The sequence below is a fragment of the Oncorhynchus tshawytscha genome, linkage group LG13 (genome assembly GCF_018296145.1).
Source record: "Oncorhynchus tshawytscha isolate Ot180627B linkage group LG13, Otsh_v2.0, whole genome shotgun sequence".
Taxonomy (NCBI): domain Eukaryota; kingdom Metazoa; phylum Chordata; class Actinopteri; order Salmoniformes; family Salmonidae; genus Oncorhynchus; species Oncorhynchus tshawytscha.
In genome coordinates this window covers 30,794,756-30,807,634 of record NC_056441.1, presented here as the reverse complement: position 1 = coordinate 30,807,634, position 12,879 = coordinate 30,794,756, and positions in this window count along the sequence as shown.

Below are 12,879 nucleotides of genomic sequence, written 5' to 3'. Positions count from 1 at the left end.
ATTGTTTGTGTGAAACAGAGGATCCCACACTATCAATAGCACAGGGCATGGGACCAAGGATCTACCTGTAGTCTGACACACACAAGTTATGTAAACAAACAGAGGGTGCATATATTATGAGCTTATGAGGGTTACATAACCCTGTCTGCATCAAAAACGAAAAGAGTTGCTTTCTGCCCTATTCCACTGTGAATAAAACATTACTTACAGTGGGGCAAAAACGTATTTAGTCAGCCACCAATTGTGCAAGTTCTCCCACTTAAATAGATGAGAGGCCTGTAATTTTCATCATAGGTACACTTCAACTATGACAGACAAAATTAGAGAAAAAAAATCCAGAAAATCTCATTGTAGGATTTTTAATGAATTTATTTGCAAATTATGGTGGAAAAAAAGTATTTGATCACCTACAAACAAGCAAGATTTCTGGCTCTCACAGACCTGTGACTTCTTCTTTTAAGAGGCTCCTCTGTCCTCCACTCGTTACATGTATTAATGGCACCTGTTTGAACTTGTTATCAGTATAAAAGACACCTTTCCACAACCTCAAACAGTCACACTCCAAACTCCACCATGGCCAAGACCAAAGAGCTGTCAAAGGACACCAGAAACAAAATTGTAGACCTGCACCAGGCTGGGAAGACTGAATCTGCAATAGGTAAGCAGCTTGGTTTGAAGAAATCAACTGTGGGAGCAATTATTAGGAAATGGAAGACATACAAGACCACTGATAATCTCCCTCGATCTGGGGCTCCACGCAAGATCTCACCCCGTGGGGTCAAAATGATCACAAGAAAGGTGAGCAAAAATCCCAGAACCACACGGGGGGACCTAGTGAATGACCTGCAGAGAGCTGGGACCAAAGTAACAAAGCCTACCATCAGTAACACACTACGCCGCCAGGGACTCAAATCCTGCAGTGCCAGACGTGTCCCCCTGCTTAAGCCAGTATATGTCCAGGCCAGTCTGAAGTTTGCTAGAGAGCATTTGGATGATCCAGAAGAAGATTTGGAGAATGTCATATGGTCAGATGAAACCAAAATATAACTTTTTGGTAAAAACTCAACTCGTCGTGTTTGGAGGACAAAGAATGCTGAGTTGCATCCAAGGAACACCATACCTACTGTGAAGCATGGGGGTGGAAACATCATGCTTTGGGGCTGTTTTTCTGCAAAGGGACCAGGACGACTGATCCGTGTAAAGGAAAGAATGAATGGGGCCATTTATCGTGAGATTTTGAGTGAAAACCTCCTTCCATCAGCAAGGGCATTGAAGATGAAACGTGGCTGGGTCTTTCAGCATGACAATGATCCCAAACACACCGCCCGGGCAACGAAGGAGTGGCTTCGTAAGAAGCATTTCATGGTCCTGGAGTGGCCTAGCCAGTCTCCAGATTTCAACCCCATAGAAAATCTTTGGAGGGAGTTGAAAGTCCGTGTTGCCCAGCAAAAGCCCCAAAACATCACTGCTCTAGAGGAGACCTGCATGGAGGAATGGGCCAAAATACCAGCAACAGTGTGTGAAAACCTTGTGAAGACTTTCAGAAAACATTTGACCTCTGTCATTGCCAACAAAGGGTATATAACAAAGTATTGAGATAAACTTTTGTTATTGACCAAATACTTATTTTCCACCATAATTTGCAAACAAATAAATAAAAAATCCTACAATGTGATTTTCTGGATTTTTTTTCTCATTTTGTCTGTCATAGTTGAAGTGTACTATGATGAAAATTACAGGCCTCTCTCATCTTTTTAATAAGTGGGAGAACTTGCATAATTGGTGGCTGACCAAATACTTTTTTTGCCCCACTGTACATGAAGAGAATCTGCGAGTGTGGAGAAAGGGATTGCTGAAAAGAAATACACATCTCATGAATTTTCTAATTTAAGGGGAAAAAATTGTGCAAGTGAGCACTGTCACTAGGCACCGTATGTATGAAAATGGTCTAAACATATTTGAGGCCTGGTCTGAAAATGAAATTACATTGTATGAGACAGGATATCTGGTCAGAATAGTGTACTCACATTCATAAAGTTAATAGGTGAAGGGTAGGTGTAATAACGTGTGAAAAGAAGGACAGAGAAGGACAATTCCAGCATTATAGATGTGACATTTGGGCTCAAAATAAAAGCATAAATGAAACGCTCGAACTTGGTGCCTACCTTTAACTATATCTGGGCTCAGTTTGATTAATAATATAACAATGCACCCTTCTTTCCCCAAGGTAACCGCCAATCTGACATGGTAAAATAAATGTTCACCTATCCACTTCCAGGACAGTGATTACCGCAAGGAAGGGAGGAAAGATGGATGTACTTTAAAGGTATTTGTGTGGCCTAGCGGTCAAAGCCGCTGTCTACAGTGCACATATACCACTGCATCGTGGATTTGAATTCATTTAAATTGTAATCATCAGGCCCACTGCTATCTCAACACACTCTCCTCATGGCTCTCTACTTCTTTGCTATCCAGTAAATAAAAACTTGTAAGGAGTTGGACTTGCTTAAAAAAGAAAAAGGTGTTTGAACAGGGCCCTGGTGCCACTATGTGACGATTGGAAACCCCCCAAAATAAAGAGCACACCCAGCTGCACCTTATCAATATGAACAGCAGAGGTCAGTATTCTCCTTTCACTTACTTAATTCTCTAGTCCAGTGGTTCGCAAACTTTTTATAGTCCCGTAACCCCTTCAAACATTCAACCTCCAGCTGTGTACCCTCTCTAGCAACAGGGTCAGCTCACTCTCAAATGTTGTTCTTTGCCATCATTGTAAGCCTGCCACACACACACTATACGATACATTTATTATACATAAGAATGAGTGTGAGTTTTTGTCACAACCCGGCTCGTGGGAAGTGACAAAGAGCTCTTGTAGGACCAGGGCACAAATAATAATATAATAATAATCAATAATTTTGCTCTTTATTTAGCCATATTACACATAAAACCTTCTTTGTTCATCAAAAATTGTGAATAACTCACAACAGGTTCATGAGAAGGGTGTTCTTGAAAGGATGGACATAACTCTGCAATGTTTTGTTGTATTGGAGAGAGTCTCAGTCTTAAATAATTTTCCACACACAGTCTGTGCCTGTATTTAGTTTTTCATGCTAGTGGGGCCGAGAATCCCCTCTCACATAGGTACGTGGTTGCAAAGGGCGTCAGTGTCTTAACAACTCAATTTGCCAAGGCAGGATACTCTGAGCGCAGCCCTATACAGAAATCTGGCAGTGGCTTCTGATTAAATTAAATTTTCACAGAACCGCTTGTTGAAATTTCGATTGAGGCTCTCTTGTTCAGATATTGGTAAGTCGACTGGAGGCAGGGCATGAAAGGGATAACAAATCCAGTTGTTTGTGTCATCTGTTTCGGGAACGTAATTGTACACCCAGCTCACTCAGGTGCTTCGCTATATCACATTTGACATTGTCCATGAACTTGAGTTCAATTGCAAACACAAAAAAATCATACAACGATGGAAAGACCTGTGTGTTGCCCTTGTTAATGCAAGCAGAGAAGTGTTCCAACTTCTTCACAGCCTCAATTTTGTCACACGCATTGAATATAGTTGCGGGGAATCCCTGTAATCCTAGATTCAGATCATTCAGGAGAGAAGAAACATCAACCAGATAGGCCAATTGTGTGAGAAACTTGTCATCATTCAAGCAGTCAGACAAGTGAAAATTATGGTCAGTAAATAAAACTTTAAGCTCGTCTCTCAATTTAAAAAAACGTGTCAATACTTTGGCCCTTGATAACCAGCGCACTTCTGTATGTTATAAAAGCGTTACATGGTCGCTGCCCATATCATTGCATAATGCAGAAAATACATGAGAGTTCAGGGGCCTTGCTTTAACAAGTTTGGGAATACCTGCTCTAGTCAAACCCTAAACCCAAACCCTAAAAACAACAACTATTGCACTCAGGAAACACTGGTCATACCAATCTATCAGATCTAAGTAGAAACAAAGAATATATATATTTTTCCAACTTTCAAAATCATTCACTAGGCTAGGCCTACTATACCTGTGTAGTGCTACGAAATCATTTTGACTGTATTTTCAAAAGCAGTCAAGTCCGCTGATAAACAATGCGAATAGCCTATAGAGGAAAGTAGGATGCATCCAAAGATTCCTTTGAGAAATGCCCAGACTAAAGTCTCATTGACTGTGGGAACTTGACGCACAGGAAGTGGCATAATTGGCCTTTATTAATCAGCAACCTTTGAACTTAGAAGACAGCATTTTACTAGTGATCAGGCTGTCTTGTCCACAGTTGCCATTTTGTTAATGACCTACAGGGCAGATGGAAAATGAAAGAGGAAATCACGTTTTAATCAGGAAAATGAAATCTGTGCGCTTGTGCTTTGCATGTCTCCTCATAAATTTAAATAACTTTCGTTATGATTATGCCATTAATATATTTCCTGTCTGTTTCTAGTTAGCTCATGTTTTTCTTCTTATTGATGAGGTTTAATGGCAGTTGGCATCCAAAGAATGTTGTATTACCACCGCCTACTAGACTGGAGTATAACTCCCTTATACTTTGCTTGAAAATAAACAAATACAATACCATCTAACCCTACACTCACTAAAACCCCACCACCCTCCTCCACTATTTAAATCTATCTGGTCCCATCTTTTCAGGCTGTTGGCCTGATGTAGGACAGCACCACTGAACACACCCTGTAACTCTTCTGACATCAAGTCTTGTACACCCAAATACTTCTCTGTAGCTGCCACCACAACCTCCATTTTCTGCGACTTAAATTCTACCCCTGCAGTACAGTTGATAACCATTGCTATAAATGCTAAAAATCACGTACATCACTTGTTGGCCTATCCCTCCATACTGGTACAGATCTACTACTCAGACCACTCCTCTCAGGATCCCTCCCCTTTGACCTATCCTTCTATACTTTCTTCCCTGCCTCAGCATACGACAACTTCTGCAATACTCTAACCCTGGAAACCTCAACCTGCCTCTCTCGCACTGGACATTTCTGATCCCAAGCTCCATAGGTACCCCTACAATTAACACGTACCACTACTTTCCTCAATGCTACACATTCCTTTGTCTCATGCCCTACTGCACACTTCTCACAATAAGGCATCTCCCTCCTACACACTGCTGCCACATGCCCAGAAACTTGACACCCCTAACAACGTAATGTATTCGACACAAAAGCTTGTACGGGATAACTTATATATCCTAACATCACTTCGTCGGGCAAAGACTCAACATCAAAACTCAAAAGAACAGACAATGACTCTTCTGTTTCACCACTCACGCCACCCTGTCTGCATTGAACCAAACAACAAGCATCACAAACACCGGGAATCTTCCCCTTCAGTTGTGAACTTTCACATTCACCGCTACCCCAGTAATCCCTCATTTCAATGGTGCCCTTTTCTTGAGAGCAAAACAATTCACATCTCTTCCTCACATTCCTTTGACGCGGAGTGCCTGCTCCCTCTGACCAGCAGAAACACAAACAATTATCACAAGACCAGTTTTGATTACCTTCACCGATTCCACATCACGTAATTCTGTTTTCACCCACCCTGAAACCACAAATGGATCAGCCAAAAGGCAAGGGTCCACTTTTTCCAAAAATGTCACTCTTACCATCACAGACGCATCTTAATCCTGACCCTCGGTGCAAGTCTCAGGCTCCAAGAACTTCACCCCCCCGATACTTTGCCCTCATACACTTCCGTTTCTCCTCCTGTCTTAGATCCGGTGTACAGCTCACTCCGCTTACACTTTCTACCATTCTTCTATAAAACAAACCATGTCCCATTTTCCCACCATTTTTAACCTATTCAAGTTCACCCTCTTCCTCCCTCTCTCTCTTCTACCTCCTCAGCCTCTCCTTTCCCCTCCATTCCTCATCCATATTCCAAGTATACGTCTCCTTACGATAATACGACACTTCTCCTGACATACATCTTGTTCTTGCCCTCTCAAGGGACGCATTCCTCCCTTCCTGACGACTCCACTTTTCCACTTCCTAGTTAGCTCATGGGGGTGGTAAGTAGCATCTAGAGTTTAGAGAGGTGTCAAACTCTCTGACTTAAAGGTGTGCAGGCACACGTATCAATGCGCGCACACACAATAACACAAGTAGACAACCACAAGTGGACAATCTGATATAGGCCTATACAGTGGCTATCATAGGTATTCACCCCCTTGGCTTTCTTCACATTTTATTGTTACAAATTATACACTAATGGTAGTGGTTGGAATTTGTGAAGGGTAAAAAACAGATCCTAGATCTGTGCCAAAAGACTATTCACACATTTTTCTAGATCAAAATAATTATTAATGTCTTTCTTTTCACAAAAAGGGTCTTAAAAAGAGTCCTAAAATAGAATAATTGCCTTAAAGACATATGGAATTATGAATTTTCAGGATGATTTGGCTAACGCAGGCGGTCCTGTTGTCTCCAATGCAGTGAAATATTGATAGGTCAGACTTGAAGTTTTGCCTGAGATGTCATTGGTGCGTGACGAGGAGGATGGGATGGGAAGAGGGGAGGCGCCTGTGTCAGTGAGATAAATCTCGAATAGCGGACTGTACTGGAGTCTATCAATCTTTGGCAATAGATTTGAACATTTCTTACAGAATAAATCAACCAAGTTTCGTTTTTCTCTGCTGCTGATAAGAAAGTTGAATATTAATCCCATATTAATCGCATATGAATTGAATGCTTCATTTAATGTGTTGTTTTTATAGTGAATTTCGATATATATGGATTGACATGTGGAGGTTCTTTAACACGTTCGCGCGAGATGGTTAAAAAGTCGCGCTTCAGCCTTTGGTGCACGGACAGCTCCTCTCTATGCTGCCAGGTTGGTCTTTGTCGCAGTGCCATGCACACCCACCCTCTTCTATTCTTTCGGTGTAAGTAGCCTACCCTACAGTGTGCATTCTTTGGAAGTGCACTATATTGTAAATGCATGAACTCATATTTCTTAAAGAGATATTTTGACAACAGTCAGTTTGGACAACTGTGGAATATCGTGGCAGACTTGTCAGGACTAGGAATTGAGCCGTCATTGACCACGACCACTTGAGAGTGAACGCTTTTTTTTCATGTTTTTGGGAGATGGAAACATAAGCACTGTGTCAAACAGTTCAGAAAAAAAGCCCAACTCACTGTTTTTGTATGACAGAATTTGGAAGGAGTGAATTCGTGGGACTTGAGTCGACTAATCGGACTTATTTGGAATTATTTAATTGTTCAATTGTGTTGTGCCAAACTAATCGGGTAAGCATGTGTCTTGATAATCAGAGAATCCTTAAGTCATTTTTGCCTCTTGCGTTGCATTTCCTCACATCTAAATATTTTTTTTTTGAGTTTGAAATCTTAAGGAGTTGACATTGATAATCACTTATTTCTAGCCTACATATGTTTTTGTCTGCTATATAATTGTCCGCCTGTCAAAGCCTTAGGAACATTATCCATGCCTTGAGCAGAGGAGCTACAGTACCATGGACAGCGGCAGCGCAGCGTATAGAAAAGATAAACCTAATTCCCATAGCCTATAGTGAAAGGTCCTATATTAAATAATGCATCTTTATTGTCTGTCTCATAGCTAAATTACTTGAAATACACATTTTAGTAACATAATTTTAGTAACATGTCCAACAAAAAGCGGTCTCTTGGCACAATTTACCCAGATATGATATACCCAGATAAGTTCAGCCGCCTACAGATTTCTGTACTGAATGAAATATTACCACTACCTTTTTAAAACCATGTCGATCTTTATTTCCCAAACACAATTCAACACAATCACATTCATTTTCTTTTGCCTTTTAAGGATTTTAAGCATTTTTTAAAACCCAGGCATAACACTTAAACACTTAGGCCATAGGCCAGGCTGTGTTGTTACCTCAATAGAAAACACTTGCATTTGCTCAACTTGCCTTGGTTCAACCATTGGACTGGATCAACTAACGATTGGATCAACTAACCCAAACCAAAAATTTGGAACATTTCAGCTCACACAGCTACAAGGATGCACTTCCATGCTTGGTTTAGGATCTCATATTGAAGCTTTAGAGACCCCAACTGATTTCTAGAACAATTTTAAAATGATCTACTTTGGTTAAGATACAGGCAAACAATAAATTAATTTGACTTGGTGAAAATCTGTTATTTTTAGATCTAACATGCGTATCACTTTTTCAATGTGGTGTCTTCTTTCACTGACTCCATGAAATGACGAACTCTTCCTAAATATTTGATCAAATAATTAATTTTGTGTATGGTTTCCTAGAAAACAATGGTGGCTCAACTTACACATATTGCTCAACTCAACCCACTCTCCCTTACAGTCAGCCATATCATTTATCGAAAATGTGAGTAAATTATTTAGTCTCATACCTTTAAAAGATGATAATAGTATAGGTGGACACTTTCAAAGCTGTTGGTCCAATATTTCCTTATTGGACCCAATGTAGCAAGTTTCATGCCTACTATGAACATCCCTTTTATTGATACTTTGATTGTCTTGCTAGTATTCAATAGCCATAGAGGGTTGTCTTTAAACCCCAATTAGTTCATCACTTACAATTGAACTCATTCATTAGAATTACAGTACATGAATTGGAGTGATGCATTCTTTCTATTCTAAGAAGGAATAAGTTACATACAGATTCAATCATTCTGTCAGGGAACATAAACCTACATTATATGAACCAATATACTGTAGCACAAACAACCAGGAGCTTTAAGTGTGCTGACTGCTGTAAGTGTTCCTACTGTCACACCCTGATATGTTTCACCTGTCTTTGTGCTTGTCTCCACCCACCCCCAGGTGTCGCCCATCTTCCCCATTATCCCCCGTGTATTTATATCTGTGTTCTCTGTTTGTCTGTTGCCAGTTCGTCTTGTCGAACTCCAGTTTTTTCCCCCAGTCCCTGTTTTCTAGGTTTTGACCATTCTGCCTCCCTGACCCTGAGCCTGCCTGGCGTTCTGTACCTTTCGGACTCTGCTTTGGATTACTGACCTCTGCTTGCCCTTGACCTGTCGTTTGTCTGCCTTTTGTTAGTTCAAACTGTCTGCATCTGGGTCTTCTCCTGAGCTGTGATAGTACGAACTGGCCATGACGGACCCAGCCCGTTCTGCAATGCCGTCTCCTCCCAAGGAGCCACCATTGGAAGGCACAAGGAGATGCTACGTGGTTTTATGGAGGGGTTCCAGACCTTGGCCGAATGCCATGACCGTGCATTGAACACACTGCTGGAGCAATTCCGCGGATTGTTTGTCAGGCAACCTACCATGGCGGTAAACTCCCAGCCCCTCAGTAACCCGGCTGTTAGCAGCGCGGCCACCCCGGTTTCCCGAGAACCCTGCTTACCTCCCCCAGAATGTTTAGCTGGAGAGTCGGAAACATGTCGGCGTTTCTCGCTCAGTATTCTCATCTTCGAGCTGCAGCCCAACTCCTTCCCCTTGGACCGCTCAAAGATAGCGTACCTCATCATGCTGATGCCAGGGAGGGCTCTCGCCTGGGCTACGGCAGTGTGGGAACAACAGTCGGCCGCATGCCTCAGTGTGGAGGAGTTTGTGGCGGAGGTGAAGAAGGTTTTCGATTCTCCATTGGAGAGAGGCTGCCTGGAAGTTACTCCAGCTTCGGCAAGATTCCCGCAGTGTGGCAGACTATGCGGTCGTTTTCCGCATGTTGTAAATTGAGTGCCTGGAACCCGGAATCGCTGTTCAACATGTTCCTGCATGGATTATCAGAGGAAGTTAAGGACGAGCTAGCAGCCCGGGAACTACTAATGGATCTCGACTCGCTCATCGCCTTGACCATCCGGATCGTTGGGAGGCTACGGGAACGTAGGAAGGAGAGGAAGTCCAATTCCACTCGCCCGCCTGAGGATTCCACCTCACCTCCAAGGCATCCCAGAAGTCCCCAATGTCTCCATTGCCGAACCCGAGGCTACTCGATGCAACTAGGCAGAGCTAGGCTGTCTCCAGCCGAACGTTTACACAGGCTTCACAAAAAGGGTTGCCTGTATCGCGGGACTACTGGTCATTTTGTGTCCTCCTGCCCACTAAAAGATCAGGCTCACCGGTAGGGGCTAGTACTCTGATGGGCCACACTGAGAACTTTTCCTTTCCTCTTACTCGCCATCCTGCTGTGGGGGAACCAGTCAAAATCTCTCTGGGTACTCATCGACTCTGGGGCCAATGAGAGTTTTATGGACACTACACTGGCGTCCTAGCTGAGCCTCCCCACTCAGCTCTTCTCCATTCCCATGGATGTTAGAGCACTGGATGGGTATTCTATAGGCCGGGTCACCCACAATACCACTCCCATCAACCTACGAGTGTCAAGGAACCACAACGAGGCTATCCAATTCATGCTAATTAAGACTCCTCAGGTTCCCGTGGTTTTGGTATTCTCTTGGCTCCAGCAACACAATCCCCTCATTATCTGTACTGCTGGTGCCATCATGGGCTGTAGCCCGTTCTGCCATGCCCATTGCCTAAAGGTAGTGCGGACTGCCCTGGGACGTCTTCCTGTGGGCTTGGAAGTTGCCCCAGACCTCTCCGCCATTCCCGCAGGCACCACCTCAGGGTTGACTGTACTCTCTGTCGGTTCCAGAGACCAAGGCTATGGAGACCTACATAGAGAACTCCCTAGATGCAGGGTGTATCTGTCTTTCTGCCTCCCCCGCCGGCACAGGATTCTTCTTTGTGGAGAAGGACAAAACCCTGCGTCCGTGCATCGACTACTGGGGCCTCAATGACATCACTTTTAAGAACCGCTACCCGCTACCACTCATAGCCTCGGCCTTTGAGCCGCTCCAGGGTGCCACCATTTTCTCCAAGTTGAGCCTGCAGAACGCCTACCACCTTGTGCGGATAAGGAAGGGGACGAGTGGAAGACTCCCTTCAACACAGCCAGCGGTCACTATGAATATCTGGTCATGCCATTTAGTCTTGCCAAAGCTCCAGTTGTGTTCCAGGCCCTGGCTAATGATGTTGTCCGTGACATGTTGAACCGGTTCATCTTTGTCCACCTAAACGACATCCTCGTTTTCTCCCACTCAGCCCAAGACCACGTGCTCCACTTCCGATAGGTCCTCCAGCGGCTCCTGGAGAATCAGCTCTTTGTGAAAGCGGAGAAGTGTGAATTCCATCGCTCCACCTTGCCCTTCTTTGGTTACATCATCACTATGGGGAATGTACAGATGGATCCCGGAAAGGTAAGAGTGGTGGTGGATTGGTCCCAGCCTACGTCTTGGGCTGTGATGGTCTATGATGGTCTGATTGAAACATGTTGGTATTACAGACTCGGTCAGGGACAGGTTGAAAATCTCAGTGAAGACACTTGCCAGTTGGTCAGCTTTTGCTCTGAGTGCATGTCTTGGTAATGCCTCTAGCCCTTTGGCCTTGTGAATGTTGACCGGTTTAAAGGTCTTACTTACATCGGCTACAGATAGCGTGATCACACAGTCGTCTGGAACAGCTAATGCTCTCATGCTTGCTTCAGTGTTGCTTGCCTCGAAGCGAGCATAGAAGTTATTTAGCTCGTCTGGTAGGCTCTTGTCACTAGGCAGCTTGTGGCTGTGCTTCCCTTTGTAGTCCGTCATAGTTTGCCAGCTCTGCCACATCCGACGAGCATCAGAGCCGGTGTAGTACGATTCAGTCTCAGTCTAGTATTGACGCTTTGCCTGTTTGATGTTTCGTCGGCGGGCATAGTGGGATTTCTTATAAGCGTCCAGGTTAGAGTCCCGCTCCTTGAAAGTAGCAGCTCTAGCCTTTAGCTCAGTGCGGTTGTTGCCTGTAATCCTCTGTGCCCTCGGAAGAATCCCAGAACGTATTCCAGTCTGTGCTAGAAAAACAGTTCTGTAGCTTAGCATCTGCGTCCTCTGACCACTTCCTTATGGAGCGAGTCACTGGTACTTCCTGTTTTAGTTTTTGCTTGTAAGCAGGAATCAGGAGGATACAGTTATGGTCAGATTTGCCAAATGGAGGGCAAGGGAGAGCTTTGTATGTGTCTCTGTTTGTGGAGTAAAGGTGGTCTGGAGTTTTTTTCCCTCAGGTTGCACATTTAACATGCTAGTTGAAATGAGGTAAAACAGATTTAAGTTTCCCTGCATTAAAGTCCCCTGCCACTAAGAGCTCAGCCTCTGGATGAGCATTTTCCAATTTGCTTATGGCCCTATACAGCTCGTTGAGTGCTGTTTTAGTTCCAGCATCAGTTTGTGGTGGTAAATAGCCACTACGAAAAATATAGATGAAAACTCTCTTGGTAAATAATGTGGTCTACAGTTTATTATGAGATACTCTACCTCAGACGAGCAAAACCTTGAGACTTCCTTACTATTAGATTTCGTGCACTAGCTGTTATTTACAAATAGACACAGACCTCCACTCCTTGTCTTACCGGGGGCAGCTGTTCTATCTTGCCGAAGGACCGAAAACCCTGCCCGCTGTATGTTATCCATGTCGTCATTCAGCCACGACTCGGTGAAACATAAGATATTACAGTTTTTAATGTACCGTTGGTAGGATTTTCTTGATTGGAGCTCATCCATTTTGTTATCCAATGATTGCACGTTGGCTAATAGGACTGATGGTATAGGGGGTTGACTCACTCGCCTACGATTTCTCAGAAGGCAGCAAGTCCTCCGCTCCCCTTTTTATCCTTCTTTTCTTCAATCAAATGATGGGGATTAGGGCCCGTTCCCGAGAAAGCAGTATATGCTTCTCGTCGATACTCGTTAAAGAAAACATCAACGTCCAGTTCGAGGTGAGTAATCGCTATTCTGATGTCCAGAAGTTATTTTTGGTCCTAAGTGATGGTAGCAGCAAATTTATGTACAAAATAAGTAAAAAATAAGTCACAACGC